The sequence below is a fragment of the Giraffa tippelskirchi genome, chromosome 6 (genome assembly GCF_054371585.1).
Source record: "Giraffa tippelskirchi isolate mGirTip1 chromosome 6, T2T-mGirTip1v1.2.pri, whole genome shotgun sequence".
NCBI classification, from domain to species: domain Eukaryota; kingdom Metazoa; phylum Chordata; class Mammalia; order Artiodactyla; family Giraffidae; genus Giraffa; species Giraffa tippelskirchi.
Window position 1 is genome coordinate 57,192,187 of NC_137280.1, and position 14,289 is coordinate 57,206,475.

The 14,289-nt window shown below is 42.8% G+C and overlaps 1 protein-coding gene across 6 annotated transcripts in view; it reads right to left on the bottom strand.

Moving 5' to 3' along the window:
• Window positions 1–14,289, bottom strand: part of SNTG1 (syntrophin gamma 1) — a 377,579-nt gene that overhangs the window by 281,965 nt on the left and 81,325 nt on the right. The window contains exons 1-2 of one of the 6 annotated variants that reach the window (XM_081497975.1): window positions 9,111–9,338; window positions 4,223–4,343 (exon numbers count right to left, since the gene is read on the bottom strand). The exons of 4 other annotated variants lie outside the window; for them this stretch is intronic. The gene's annotated coding sequence lies outside the window, so the exon portion shown is untranslated. Of the gene's footprint in view, window positions 1–4,222; window positions 4,344–9,110; window positions 9,339–14,289 lie in introns of those variants that run through there. One more of the 6 variants, XM_081497976.1, reaches the window with a different exon arrangement.

Genomic DNA, 14,289 nt, shown 5'->3' on the forward strand with positions numbered 1-14,289 from the left:
GAGGAGCTGGCAGGCTACAGGCCACGGGGTCACAAAGAGTCTGACTCGACTGAGCAACTAAGCACAGCACAGAATTAGCATAATTCCTTCCTTAAATCAGAGAAGGCAATGGCACCCCACTCCAGTACTCTTGCCTGGAAAATCCCATGGACGGAGGAGCCCCGTAGGCTACAGTCCATGGGGTCGCTAAGAGTCGGACACGACTGAGCGACTTCACTTTCACTTTTCCCTTTCATGCACTGGAGAAGGAAATGGCAACCCACACCAATATTCTTGCCCGGAGAATCCCAGGCACGGGGGAGCCTGGTGGGCTGTCGTCTATAGGGTCACACAGAGTCGGACATGACTGAAGCGACTTAGCAGCAGCAGCAGCAGCTTCCTTAAATGTTTGGTTGAATTCACCAGTGAACTCATCTGGGCCCCCCCATACTTTCTACACTTTGGAAGGTTATTGATTATTCATTCAATGTCTTCAACAGATATAGGTCTGTCATATTGTTTCTTTCTTCCTGTGTCATAGAGTTACTTTTACTGGTATGTTGATTAATATGATGTAAATGTTTAACAAGTAGCTTTCTGGAAAAGAAAAGCTGTAAATTGCAGACTTTAAGGCTTCTGTTATGTAAGTACTCCCAACTCTGCCCAATTTTACTGACGGTAGCTTTGGGAAGAAATGTACAGAATGGTTCTTGTGAGCTGGCATAGGTCAGCTCAAGCACATCACTGAGTTTGTTTTCAATTGCATAACTGGATCAACTTCAGTTCATTTCTTTCATTGGAGATGCTTAGTTAATTCCCATGTATTTGCCTTTGTAAATAAATTTTGTCACTCTAGCATCTAATTCCTGAAAAAAGATAAAATTTATAAGGGGGTTGTGACCATTATCAATGTTCTGGATAAAACAGATGAATTTTAAATCATGGTTAAGATAAGGTTTTTGCTATCTTCTCTACTTTGCCAAGAATTGTAGTGAATAGACTACACATGATCACTTATCATTATTGTTACTTTCTCCCTTTCACTTATTTGCTTATCACATTTCTGACTGCCTTTCTAGTTTGCCCTTATCTTTGTGGGTCTCCCAATGCACATGTCCATGATTAATTTTTTCCCTCCTGTTAACTTGTCTTATATTCCAGGGAAGTTTTGGCTAATAACCAAGAAGGGTAGAGGAAAAATTTTTCTTCCTTCTCCACAGAGTTCAGTGCATGCTTACTGAGAGTTTCAGAATGGTTGAAAGAGGACCATTGCAAGAGTCTTCAGGGCTTTTTCATGCCCAGTACCTTGGAAATACTGGGAGGCAATATTTCACTCAGGAAAATGACTGGTATAGAACTGACTAGTATAGCTCACAACACTGATGTAGAGAAGCAGGTACAAGTCTGGTGACAAGAAAAGCTACAGTTAGAGGTGATATCAGAGGTGCATCCTCTGCCTGGAGATAATTCCAGATGAATATACAAGCAAAATTCCCAGAATCTCTCTCCTGTCACACCCACTAATCCTCCTGAGACTGTAATTAGAATTGCATCACATTTGTTACTTAAGAAGAAGAGGAATATTGCTATGTAGACAGTTTATCAAGGAACATGATTGATGGTTTCCATTTCTTCCCATCTTTTTTTATCTTCCCATCTTTTGCCCTTCAGGAAAGTTCTGTACTTTAATCCATGTGCATTCCCTCAAGTTTCTTGATGAGCTTTCCTAGGTATTTTGTCTGATTTGCATTATATCTCACATGTCTGGGTGTGCTGGAACATGGTACATAGTAAGATGCTTAGAAACTCCTGTGGGATCTTTGGGTAATATCTATTTTGTCTAAAATATTCTTGCAATCATTCATGTAGCACCCACAATTGGAAGCTGCCCAGTGACAAGCCCTCTCAGCCCTAGTGCTCAAGTACCAGAGACAAGAGGACGAGCCACACACATAACCTGGTTCAGGGTTTCCTGGAAAAGATCAGGAGCATTCTGAACACATCAGGCCAAAGACAAAAGCAGGGTGGGAATTCTCAAACTTGCATAGAAAGAGAAACTCAGCCAATGGCACCTTTTCATCTAAAGAAGATAACAAATGAGTTAAGATTATGGAAATACATTCTAGAAAGTTGAAAGAAAGCAAATTACAAACTGTTAAAGGGAAGACCAAAAAGTCTTTTAGCAAATTTCAAGAATGAGAAGGTAGTTCAAGAAACTGAGTAATTTCACACTGAGCTAAGTAAACAAGCCCATTTGAAATGAAATTCCACATCAGAAATGGAAAGACCTGAGACAGCCATATGGCCTGCAATACACTTCTACTAATCTTATTTTCTTAATGGCTTAAAGGTAAATATAAAGTTAAATTAGGTTCAGAATGCAATTGGAAATTAAATGGTGTATAAATTAATAGCTCAATTTTTAAAGTGATAGCATTAGTTTGGATTTTGAAATAAACTGGTTAGAAAGCACATATGTGCAAAATAAGAATGCTTTCTACTTTGTAAAACTTCATTAAAATTGCTTGCACTGAAACATAGCAAGCAAACTAATGAAAATAAGAAAGCAATCATACTAAGCATAAGAAATGCAGAACTTTGCTGGTTTGGGGAGGGAGCACATTTAAAACAATCAAAGTGGATGTGGTCAACAGCAGAAGGGTTTTGGTCTTTAAAAAAGAGAAGGAAAAAGGATTGATGAAAGAATAAGCAATCGTTGATGATATTTATTGCCATGAGAAAATTGATTGTTGCTGTTTCTTCCAGACATATTTTCTACACAAGCATACTACATTTTCTTTACCATGTTTTCTCCCATTCAAGAATTTTTCAATAAATTTGTCTGTAGGTGCTAGAGACCACTTGTGACTAGGTAACTTGGCAGGTGTGAGAGTATGAAGTCCACATATAAAGTGTTTGTCAAAATAGGCCTGCAATTAGAATATTTCCATTCCATCTTTTAGTATGTTAACCATTGAAGCTAAAGCAGGTTTTTTTCTTTATATCCTGTTTACAACATAAGGAAACAGAATTACAGACTCATACATTTCTACTTCAAATCTGCACTCCTTTGTGTCTGAAAGCATTTTTATTGTTATAACATAGATACAATCAACAAACAAAAACAACAGAGAGGGGAGAGAAGGAAAGGCATTCTATTAATAATTTTCAAGTTGTCACATTGCTATTATAGGTATTATTATTACTCTCACTTCTCAAAAAGGTTTTATTGAGTCAAAAAAAAAAATAAAGAAAGAAAATAAACAGCCAGGATGATGTGGGGGTTATTTTAAGCTGAAACAGTAATATGACAAATGGTTCTGTGTAGACTATTACTCTGGCTGAAGCACGCTGGGACAGACATCTATGCCCTGGGCATGGTAAAAAGGCAGTGGTTCACTGTGTGTGTCTGTGTGTCTGTGTGTCTGTGTGTGTCTGTGTCTGTGTGCGGTTCATGGTGTATGTCTGTGTGTATGTGGTTCTCATGTATTCCCTCATCTAAAAGCATCTCCCAGGTTGGTTAAACGGCATGTGTATGCATTTCAGCTCCCACCCTTCCGACCTTACCCTCATATGTATCCTCCCACCCAACTGGTGACCACTAGTCTGTTCTCTGTATGTGTGGGTCTGCTCCTTTTTTGTCATGTTCGCTGGTTGGCTGTAGCTTTTAGGCTCCACAGGTGAGATCGCACAGTGTTTGTCTGTGTCAGACTTGTTTCACTTAGCATGATGCCCTCCAAGTCCACAGGGATGGAGTATTTTACATGCCATAGTCAGAGCAAGCTCCCCAAGTGGGGATAAGTGAACTGAGATCAGGATGACTATAAGGAGCCAGCATGGAAATCTCTGGCCAGAGTCCTGCAGGCATGAGAAGCAGAGCCAGGACGGCCTTGAAGTGGGCAGGAGCTGGGCATGTTCGAGGACCAGAGAGAGGAGCACAGACAGAGGGCTAATAACCCTGGGGACAACCAGGAGGAGCAGCAGATGACTGCCTGACAGTCTCTGCTCTGAGATTACAGTGGGGCTGATGCTGGGCAAGCATCTAAAGCACCTTGACCCAGAGGGATGGGATGGGGAGGGAGGGGGGAGGGGGGTTCAGGATGGGGAACACATGTAAACCCATGGCTGATTCATGTCAATGTATGGCAAAAACCACTACAATATTGTAAAGTAATTAGCCCCCAACTAAAATAAATAAATTTATTTAAAAAAAAAAAATAAAGCACCTTGTGATCTCACCTACCTTCACAAGAGGAATGAGTCTATGTCTGCAGCCATTAGATTGTTACATATCTGTGGTTGAGTCATTTTCTCATAATTCCGATCTCCAGTTCCCTTACATTTGATGGAATTCACCGTGCAACCTGATACAGTTTGGGATAAATATACATATATCACATATGCAAGCAATATAAGTCATACATAGAATATATAGGGCTTCCCAGGTGGCATTAGTGGTAAAGAAACAGCCTGATAATGCAAAAGACATAACAGATGCAGGTTCAATCCCTGGGTTGGGAAAATCCCCTGGAGAAGGGCACAGCAACCCACTTCCGTATTCTTGCCTGGAGAATCCCAAGGACAAAGGAGCCTGGTGGGCTACAGTCCATAGTAAACAGTTGGACACAACTGAAGTGACTTAGCATGCACGCACACATAGATAAAATATATGCAAATTTTATTCACATTTGTGATATGCAAATTCATGAATGAAACCAATGTTGGTGGGAAAATCACCTTTCCAAGTTTTCACAATTTAATACTGAACAGGAACTACAAATCCTAGTTAAGATGAATCAGGTTTTGCTGACTATGAGACTAACTTCAAATTAAAAGACAGCTTGAAAGTAGAAGAATGGAAAAAAAGATGTAACATGTAAACATTAATAAAATAAAGCAGGAGTCGTAACACTAGTATCAGAGAAAATAAATTTCAGAACAAAGGAACTTGCTGCATAATAAAAGGGGCAGAACATAATAATAAAAGTGTTGATCCAGCAGTGAGACATAACAGCTTTAAGTGTGTATGCATCAAGAAACAGAACCACAAACACAGGAAGCAAACTAGCAGAGTGGAAGCAAAAATTAAATAAATCCACAGCAGCCAGTGCATGTTACTCTGTGTTGAAGTGATGTCATGTCATCACATATCATGACACAGGAGCCGAAGCCCTGAGATGGGACTTTCCCGAGCCATCCATGCCGAGAAAGGGACTGAGCCAAGAGCTGCTGAGCAACCAGAACAGGTGGGCACAGCCTCAGGTCCCAAGTCCTCACAGCCCACAGACAGGGACCTCATCCTATGTACACAATGTCGTAGTCGTGAGCATCTCGTACACATTTACTCCTAAAGCAACCTTGCGTGAGGCAGTCTCTCCATTTTCCAGATGCTGACACTGAGGAGGTTACATAATCTGCCCAGATAAGTATCAGACCTTGCATTTGATCTTCATTCTAATTTTAGAGCCCACACACTCTCTGCTGCACTATGGCATTTCATACAAAGTTGGAAAGATTAAAAAAAGAACTGAGAGTTCAAAAGGGAGAAAAAAGGAAAAAAACAGGTACAACCTCAGCCAAGACACATGTCCCAGCAAACCTGCCCTCCTCCAGGGTATCTTTTCGACCCAGGGATCGAACCTGTATCTGTTATGTCTCTTACACTAACAGACTGGTTCTTTACCACTAACGCTAACTGGGAAGCCCTATATATTCTATGTATTACTTATGCTGTTTGCATATGTAATATATGTATATCTATCCCAAATTGTATCAGGTTGCATGGTGAATTCTATCAAATGTAAGCCAGTTTCACTGTCACTCAGCCTGGCTGGTGTGAGCTGAACATGTTTATGAGTTTATGTATGTTTAGAAACATGCTTGTACTCAGCGTGGTCCTGGGGACCAACACATCAAAGGGTGAATGCGCATGACAAAACGGCCCTGGCCAGGAGAGCACTACATTGTAAGGAAACAAATTCCTCCCCTAAAAATGAAAGGAAAGAGACAAAGGAAGGAAGGAAGAGAGGAGGGAGGGAGGGAACGCTGGCCCATAATCAATTTCTTAGTAACCATCACAAGTCTAAATTTTTCCTCTAAATTATGTTTTGCTGAATCACTACAGAAATGCATGATGAACTATTATCTGTCTATCTCTTCTCTCATGTCAGCATGCTCAGGTTTGATATAAACAGGTTAAATCTCAAAATACATAGTAGCTGACATGGTCTTGCTCTTGAAACTGAGCCTGCAGGCTTGGTGAAGGTTGTTTGCTTACTTGTTTATTTGAAATAAAACATGTCTGTCCTCGACTCTGACACATGGTCCACTGCACGACTGTTCTGGTGACCCCCCCTTTGCTTCCATGGGGCCATTTGCTCATGTGTTTTACTAGGCATTTGTTGGAAGGTGAAATTTGATCTAATAGCTAACTTTGTGATCTTGTGCCAGAAACAGTGTTCTAAAGGACTTTACCTATGGAAACCATACAAGACCTAGGCAGAAAACACTATGATTATCTTCCTATTTGCCTGTTTGCACAGAGAGGTGCAGAAAACTGCCTCCCCTGGTGTGGAGCAGATTTGAACCCAGAGTGTTAGTCTCCAAGGCTTCCAGATCTAACCACCACGCTGCTTATTTTAGAGGATGGCTCCCGTCTCCCACCTTAACTCTTCTCCACTGTTTTTCCACTCATCATGTGAGCAGCCTAAAAATTTGGGGAGAAAAAAATGAGAGACAAGTTTCCATAGTGACAGGAGGAGGCAGTGGATGTAGTCTCACCAAAGGGCTGGCTCTTCTCTTCCAGAAAGAAGCTCTACAGCTGGTCTGAGGTCTAAATCTCAGTCTTGTCCTTGAGGGTTGAGCTCAGTCTCTCACGTACAGAGCGCAGTAGGACACACAGCCTTTCACGAACTTGCTCTAATGAGGCCCTTAATCTTAAGGACAAAGAACCTTAGACTAAAGGGGTACCTAGGGACCCACAAAGGTCGTGAGATGGATAGAAACCCAGGCTTTATCTGAAGTGAAACAATATGTGGCCATTTTCAGAGACAGCCTGAGAGCCCAGAATGCATATGCAGGACATGATGATTCATTCAGCACTCCCCTTGCAACTGCAAGAGCCATTGAAAACAGAAAGGATGGAAAAATGCGGTCAAAGAGAATTGCCTGGCATTATCCATTGCTTTCAATAAAAAGATGATAAAACATATGTTCTAAGGAAAACAGATAGTCAAATTGATTAAAAAGCAATTCTTAAACAGTTACAAAATGCACTGACATGCTTGTTTCTCTACATCTTTAGAAACAGTGCGAATTTTCTTATGTGAAAGAAAAAAGGATGGGGTATATGGCTCAGACAGTAATGCAGAAAACCTGAGTTCGATCGCTGGGTCAGGAAGATCTCCTGGACAAAGGAATGGCAACCCACTCAATTAATGTTACCTGGTGAATCCCATGGACAGAGGAGCCTGGCAGGCTACAGTCCATGGGGTCACAAAGAGTCAGACACAACTTAGCAACAAAACAACAGCCACAACAAATGTGAAAAGAATCCGGCAAAGAATAGATACATGTGTATGTATAACTTAATCACTGTGCTGGTTTTTCCAGTAGTCATGTGGAGAAGGCAATGGCACCCCACTCCAGTACTCTTGCCTGGAAAATCCCATGGACAGAGGAGCCTGGTAGGCTACAGTCCATGGGGTCGCTAAGAGTCGGACACGACTGAGCGACTTCACTTTCACTTTTCCCTTTCATGCACTGGAGAAGGAAATGGCAACCCACTCCAGTATTCTTGCCTGGAGAATCCCAGGGACAGCGGAGCCTGGTGGGCTGCCGTCTATGGGGTCTCATAGAGTCGGACACGACTGAAGCGACTTAGCAGCATACACCTGAAGTTAAGATGACATTGTAAATCAACTATACTCCAATGTTAAAAAGTTTCATAGCAAAATAATATGGGCCTCCTTTCTTTCTAATGATGTGTGACAAATGTAATTGCAACAAAACCAAAGATGTGGAGTTAAATTTCCTGGGTTTTTGTGTCTGGTGCAGAAGTTTCTCCTACATACACTTTCGGTCCCAGGGATGGTGAGACAGGATGGCCACAGCAGTCACGAGGAGTACAGGCCAGCTCTGGGGCTGGCACGCACTCGGCTCTGTCTACCCACCTCCTGCTTGTTCCTGCCTTGCCTCTTCATTCCTGTTTTATAGGTTGCCTGAGTCCTTGACTCAAAATGACTCATCTTCATTCTCATTTCAGAAACTCAGGGTGTGCAGCCCCCGTGAACGTCTTCTTTGGTGACACAGGGACATCTGGTCCTCACGTGTACTGTGGCTCTGTCCATGCCTCAGAGATGGCCTGCTGTGCAATAAGCCACAAAAGACAAAGGCCACCTCCATCCCCACCTCTTACCTCTCAGTTAACAAAAAGCAAGTTGATGTCTTTTGAATCATGATTTCTGAGTCGAGGATTTCAGTTTATGTCACACATATTGAGGGCTCCCCAGGTTGCTCAGGGGTAAAGAATCTGCCTGCCACTGCAGGTGACACAGGCAACATGGGTTTCGATTCCTGGATCAGGCAGATCCCCTGGAAGAGGAAATGGCAACCCACTCCTGTATTCTTGCCTGGGAAATCCCATGGACAGAAGAACCTGACAAGCTACAGTCCATGGGGTCACAAAGAGTGGACACAACTAAGCGACTGAGCACGCATGCACACACTCACCCATATTACCAGAAAAGAAACAATACAAATCTGATGATTTGCCACAAAACAAAAGCTAGAGAGTTCACAGCTATGATGATACTCGGGGGAATCAAACAACAAGAGTTACTATGGGTAACAGGAAATGTCCTCAGGGAATACAAGCAAAATAACTAATTAAAGGGAGAGGAGAGGGGAAAGACTAGAGGAATGGTGATGTGCTCTCATGTAAGAGCTGGATAGAGGAGGGCCTCACCTGTGCCAGCACACATTTTCTATAAGAAGTGGCCTGGTAATTAAACTGAGTTTTTATTCTGAGAGTCATGTGTCAGGTGTAATGATCACATCCAGGTGGATGTATGGATAAAGGCGGGGGCTCCAGCAGCCATTCTAAGCCAGTGACCAGAAGCCATGAGACACACCTTGGGGAGCCTAGAGCCTTCTCTGATCCCTCTGAAGCACCAGGCATCACTGGGGAGGGGCCACATGTGGTCCACTGGTCAGACAGAAAGGAAACACTGGGCAGCCAAAGTGAGTCTACAAAAAGACGTGGTGCCTCTTGGGCGCTGGCTGAGCAGAACGTCCAGGGCATCTGGGGGTGACTTGTTGATGTCACAGGGTGCCCCCTGGGTGATCAGTACTGTCTCTATTGTCACAAGCCCTGAATGGAACCTATACTCTCCTGCATTCTACTCTCCCCACTACCTCCTCTGCTGCTGCTGCTAAGTCGCTTCAGTCGTGTCCGACTCTGTGCGACCCCATAGACGGCAGCCCACCAGGCTCCTCTGTCCCTGGGATTCTCCAGGCAAGAATACTGGAGTGGGTTGCCATTTCCTTCTCCAATGCATGCATGCATGCTAAGTCGCTTCAGTCGTGTCCAACTCTGTGCGACCCTATGGACAGCAGCCCATCAGGCTCCCTCTGTCCACAGGATTCTCTAGACAAGAATACTGGAATGGGTTGCCATTTCCTTCTCCAACTACCTCCTCACTCTCCCCTTTTGTCTCAGCAGTGAGGTCTCCACAGTTAGTAGCAAAGTTTGTAACTGAGTCTCACAGCCAAAGGAGAGCAAACCGCCATACCCACTGTCAGAACACTGAACAGAAGGAGACATTAAAACTGTAGGCAATGCTCATAAAGTTGCCACATCTAAGCCAATTTTTTTTTCTTTATAATTACAGCCAAATGTTAAGAGGAGAAATGGAAGGAAACAAAATATTGGAATATATAAATAATCACAGAAAGTAACTAGAATTAATGTGCAGTCACTTCAGTGTCTCCTGCCAGATCTCTAAAAAAATCTGCTGATTTTGTCTTAAATTTAGTGTCTGTTTTCTTCAGGGACTTAGTTTAAAAAAAAACTAGAGTTTAAATAATGAAGAATCAAGCAGCAGGATGGAAATGAAAATTAATAGAGACTGGCAAACCTATAACTGAGATAATTCCCTACTAATAAATATGCAATAATACTTCCAGGTAAAATACTGGTTTGGAAAAAGTAGCTATAAATAAAATCATTCATTATAACTCTTTTTTGATAACCATAGCTTTATGAAAATTAATTTGAGGAATTAAAGAAATACCAGTCACTGTATGTGTGTCTTCAGAACTCTCCCTCCCATAGACTTTATTTCTGACTTGGATGAGGACTTGCATGCCAGGCTGGTGTGTGTGTGTGTGTGTGTGTGTGTGTGTGTGTGTGTGTGTGTGTGTGTGTGTGTGTGTGTGTGTGTGTGTGTGTGTGTGTGTGTGTGTGTGTGTGTGTGTGTGTGTGTGTGTGTGTGTGTGTGTGTGTGTGTGTGTTATCCTTTGACACAAAATTGGAGGAGCAGCAAATTTATTGATGGAAAAAATTATCCAGATGGATGGGCATGAGGCCAGCATATTAGGGATACATTAAGCTGGGGTAACAGTAAGCAAGTCTGTGGAGCTCCTAAGCTCTAAAGCCCAGGACGACTGAAGGGAGGGGTGATAGGGCCCCACAGGGGAGAAGGGTCTGTGGGATGCAGCCAGCTGCCATCCTGTGCCTACCTATGCTGTGGCCATAGGTGCTGAGTGAGTCTGGGCTGCACAAAGAGAACTCCTGGGCTGAACAGGAGATGAGGAAGGACCCACCACACAGCACAGACCTGGGCTTCTCCAGCCCAGAGGTGAGCCACTTAGTCCAAGGGGCTCTCGAGAGTCTTCTCCAACACCACAGTTCAAAAGCATCAATTCTTTGGCTCTCAGCTTTCTTTATAGTCCAACCCTCACATCCATACATGACTACTGGAAAAACCATAGCTTTGACTAGATGGACCTTTGTCAGTAAAATAATGTCTCTGCTTTTTGATATGCTGTCTAGGTTCATCATAGCTTTTCTTCCAAGGAGGAGAGTCTTTTAATTTCATGGCTTCAGTCACCATCTGCAGTGATTTTGGAGCCCAAGAAAATAAAGTTACATAAACAGAAATAATAAGAAGCACTGATATTCAAACTATTCAGCTCTTATACTGTCATTACTAAACTTACTGTTAATCCCATTTGAAGTCTTATGAAGCTTGAAGGAAACAGGTAGGAACTCCTGTCTTAGGTTCTTGGATTCAGTGGCTGGCAGGCAGGCCATCACAGAGAGCTGGTGAAGAACATGGGCTCTCAGACCCCATTCCAGACCTTCTGAGAGTATATCTCCATCCAGCAAAATCCCGGGTGATTCATGGGAAACAAAGGCTGAGAAGTACTGATTTAGTATCCACTTATCTGAAACTTTAGACACACCTTTTGTTAAAATAATAACTTTGAAACTATCTGTAACTTAACAAACTGTGTGTGGAAATACACACAGTGCTGACGATTTCCTAAACTTAGAGAACAAATGTGCTGGTTGTGCATCCCAGTCAACACAGGATCTAACTAGAAGAGGAATCAGGACCTAACACTGAGAAGCTAATTGGGAAACAATCGTTACCTCCTGTTTAAATGAAGCTGTAGGTACCAGCAAACAGATGAACTTGGATAGCTGAGATTTACACAGGTATCCACTTCTCAAAATTTCAGTTTATAGAAGCTTAACTCTTTTACTCTTACATAAGTTTCTGTATCTTTCATAAGTGGGTAGTCCCAGAAGCATCTATCTGCTAGTGAACAATAGCTATTGCTAGAAGATACTTTTAGGCAAAATAAAAGATGATATAATACATCTGAAGAAATGGAAACAAGTTATTATAAACTTGTAGAGAATGCTTGCAATGGCTGAAGAAAAGGAGCTTGGCTTTTAGAGAGTTAAATTCACATAATAAATAGCCAGTCATGCCACCCATTCATCCTACAGGGGTTAGCACCTGAGGACAGTGGACTAGGAGCCGTTCTAGGAGCTGGGACTTCTTAACCATGAGATGTTCCCCTTTCCAAAGCGCATTTCTAGTTTAGTGAGGAGACAGATGAGGAAATGTGCTGACGGAATAGAAGTGTGATGATAGGGAAATATTTCTGAGAATAGCTCATCCCAGACTATGGAGGAGTCCTGGAGAAAATTAAACCTAGAACGGAGCTTAACAACTGAGTAAGCATGAGTCCAATGAGAGTCAGAATAAGAAGGAGATTTTTCAAGCCTAGGAAAGGAGGTGTCAGAGTTGAGAGGGACACTGAGGACGCACACTAAGGGAACCAAAGAGATTGCCAACTGCACAGGGATAGAAAAATGGTCCTTTTCCCATCAATACAATGGCATTTATCGACCTTGCAGGCTTTTTGAGTGTTTGAGATCAGGTATGTGAAAGCAAAGCATGCTTATGAAATACCACACATTTAATTCATATCATTGTGCTTTCATCTGTAACAAATCTAATCCCCTTCCCACACATTCTTCACTGCTTTTATTCACCTTGTCCCATACTGAGTGGGTCTGTTGTGAGGAGAAAGCTGAGCACAAAGAGACCACATTTTCTAAATGCTGCGATGCTAATTTTTTATGACCCACCTTTGCCTGTGCCTTTTCTCACTAAATCTGATAAAAACTCCAAACTGGCCTCACCAACGTGTCCTTTAGTTAGATTATGGCAGGTGCAGGCTGTGCTAGGACATCTGTCCTGAGGATTCACCCACATCTTTCTCTAAGGAACTCCATCTGGCCCTCCTTGCTGGCAGGTTAGCATTTCTAGCCTAGCACAGATGTCCTCTTCTATTTCACTGCATCTTAAATGGGTTTGTCTAGAACCTGTTTAGACTGTGTACGTGGGACAGTTACCCACGAAGACCTGTGATAATGGGCAGAGGCCAAGAGCGATTTCCTTTGCCTGCATTTTGGAGTCTGGACCGCAAATGACTCAAAGCTTCGTTGAACTCAACATGAGATGACATATCAAGAATTTCCTGGAGACACAGTGCTCATTTTTATATCAAGAAGCGAGAATTTTGACAACTCCAAAGATATTTGATGTGTATCTTTTTGAAAGTTTCACATTCTTACGATGTGCCACCTCTTGGAAAATGGACTTAGGGAATAAGATTATGTGGGTCCAAACCTACAGATCCTGAAAACAGGAAAAGACCAGCAAAGTGAAGATGTAACCAGCTTCATCTCATAAGAATAAACAGAGACCACAGGGTGGGGAGTGTTAGTGGTCCTGGGTTAGCAAAGGACACAGCAAAAGCAGTTTGACATATTCATTCAGCAAATTGAATACGCAGTATCAACTCTGTTGGAACAGCCATGTTTCCAGGGAGAAACACTACAGGCAGCCCAGTGCTCCTTAGACGTTGACAAGGCTCCCTCAGAGGGAGGACCTGGTAAGACTGTCAGTGCTCTGAGTGCCAGGAGAGGGGCAGGCCAGGAGAAGACCCCAAATCGGCAGATCAGGGGCATGAAGAATTACTTCTAGTAGAAGCTCCATGGGGACGTCACCAGTCAGAAGGTAGCCCCAGAAGGAGGGGGATTCTACACCAGGAAGCACTATCTCAGTCCCCATTGTGGTCATCCAAGACTCACAAAGACAGCTTTCAGAAGACAACACTAATTTCTAAACGTTGAGGCTGACCACAGAGGTTCATTATTCAAATCCCACCCCATCAATTAACCCATGCTCTTCCTGCCAGAGCAATTTCAAACAGAAAAATTGCCCTTGCTGTAGAAATTCAACCTCTCAAACTGTAGAACAGCACTTCTAGGAGCTTAGTGTCAAACAGCGCTTCTAGTTGACTTTCTAAATAGACTAGGTAGCAAGGCTAAGAGAAGCTGAGACACATTGCCATGTTGTACTTAGTCGCTCAGTTGTGTCTGATTCTTTGTGACCCCATGGACTATATCCCACCAGGCTCCCCTGTCCATGGGATTCTCCAGGAAAGAATACTGGAGTGGGTTGCCATGCCCTTCTCCAGGAGATCTTCCCAACCCAGGGATCAAACCCAGGTCTCCCGCATTGTGGGTGTATTCTATGCTATTTGAGCCACCAGGGAAGACTGAGGCACACTGCCTCATGTCTTATTCTGCTAATGAAGTGAACAAAGGAGTGGGTGTTTTTATTACTCCTTTTGTCTGTTTTGATGCTTTCTTCTAAAGCTTTGTTAAGCCTTCTGGCAACAAGCTTGATGGTCCAGTTGCTGTAGTTATTGGAATGAGAAGGA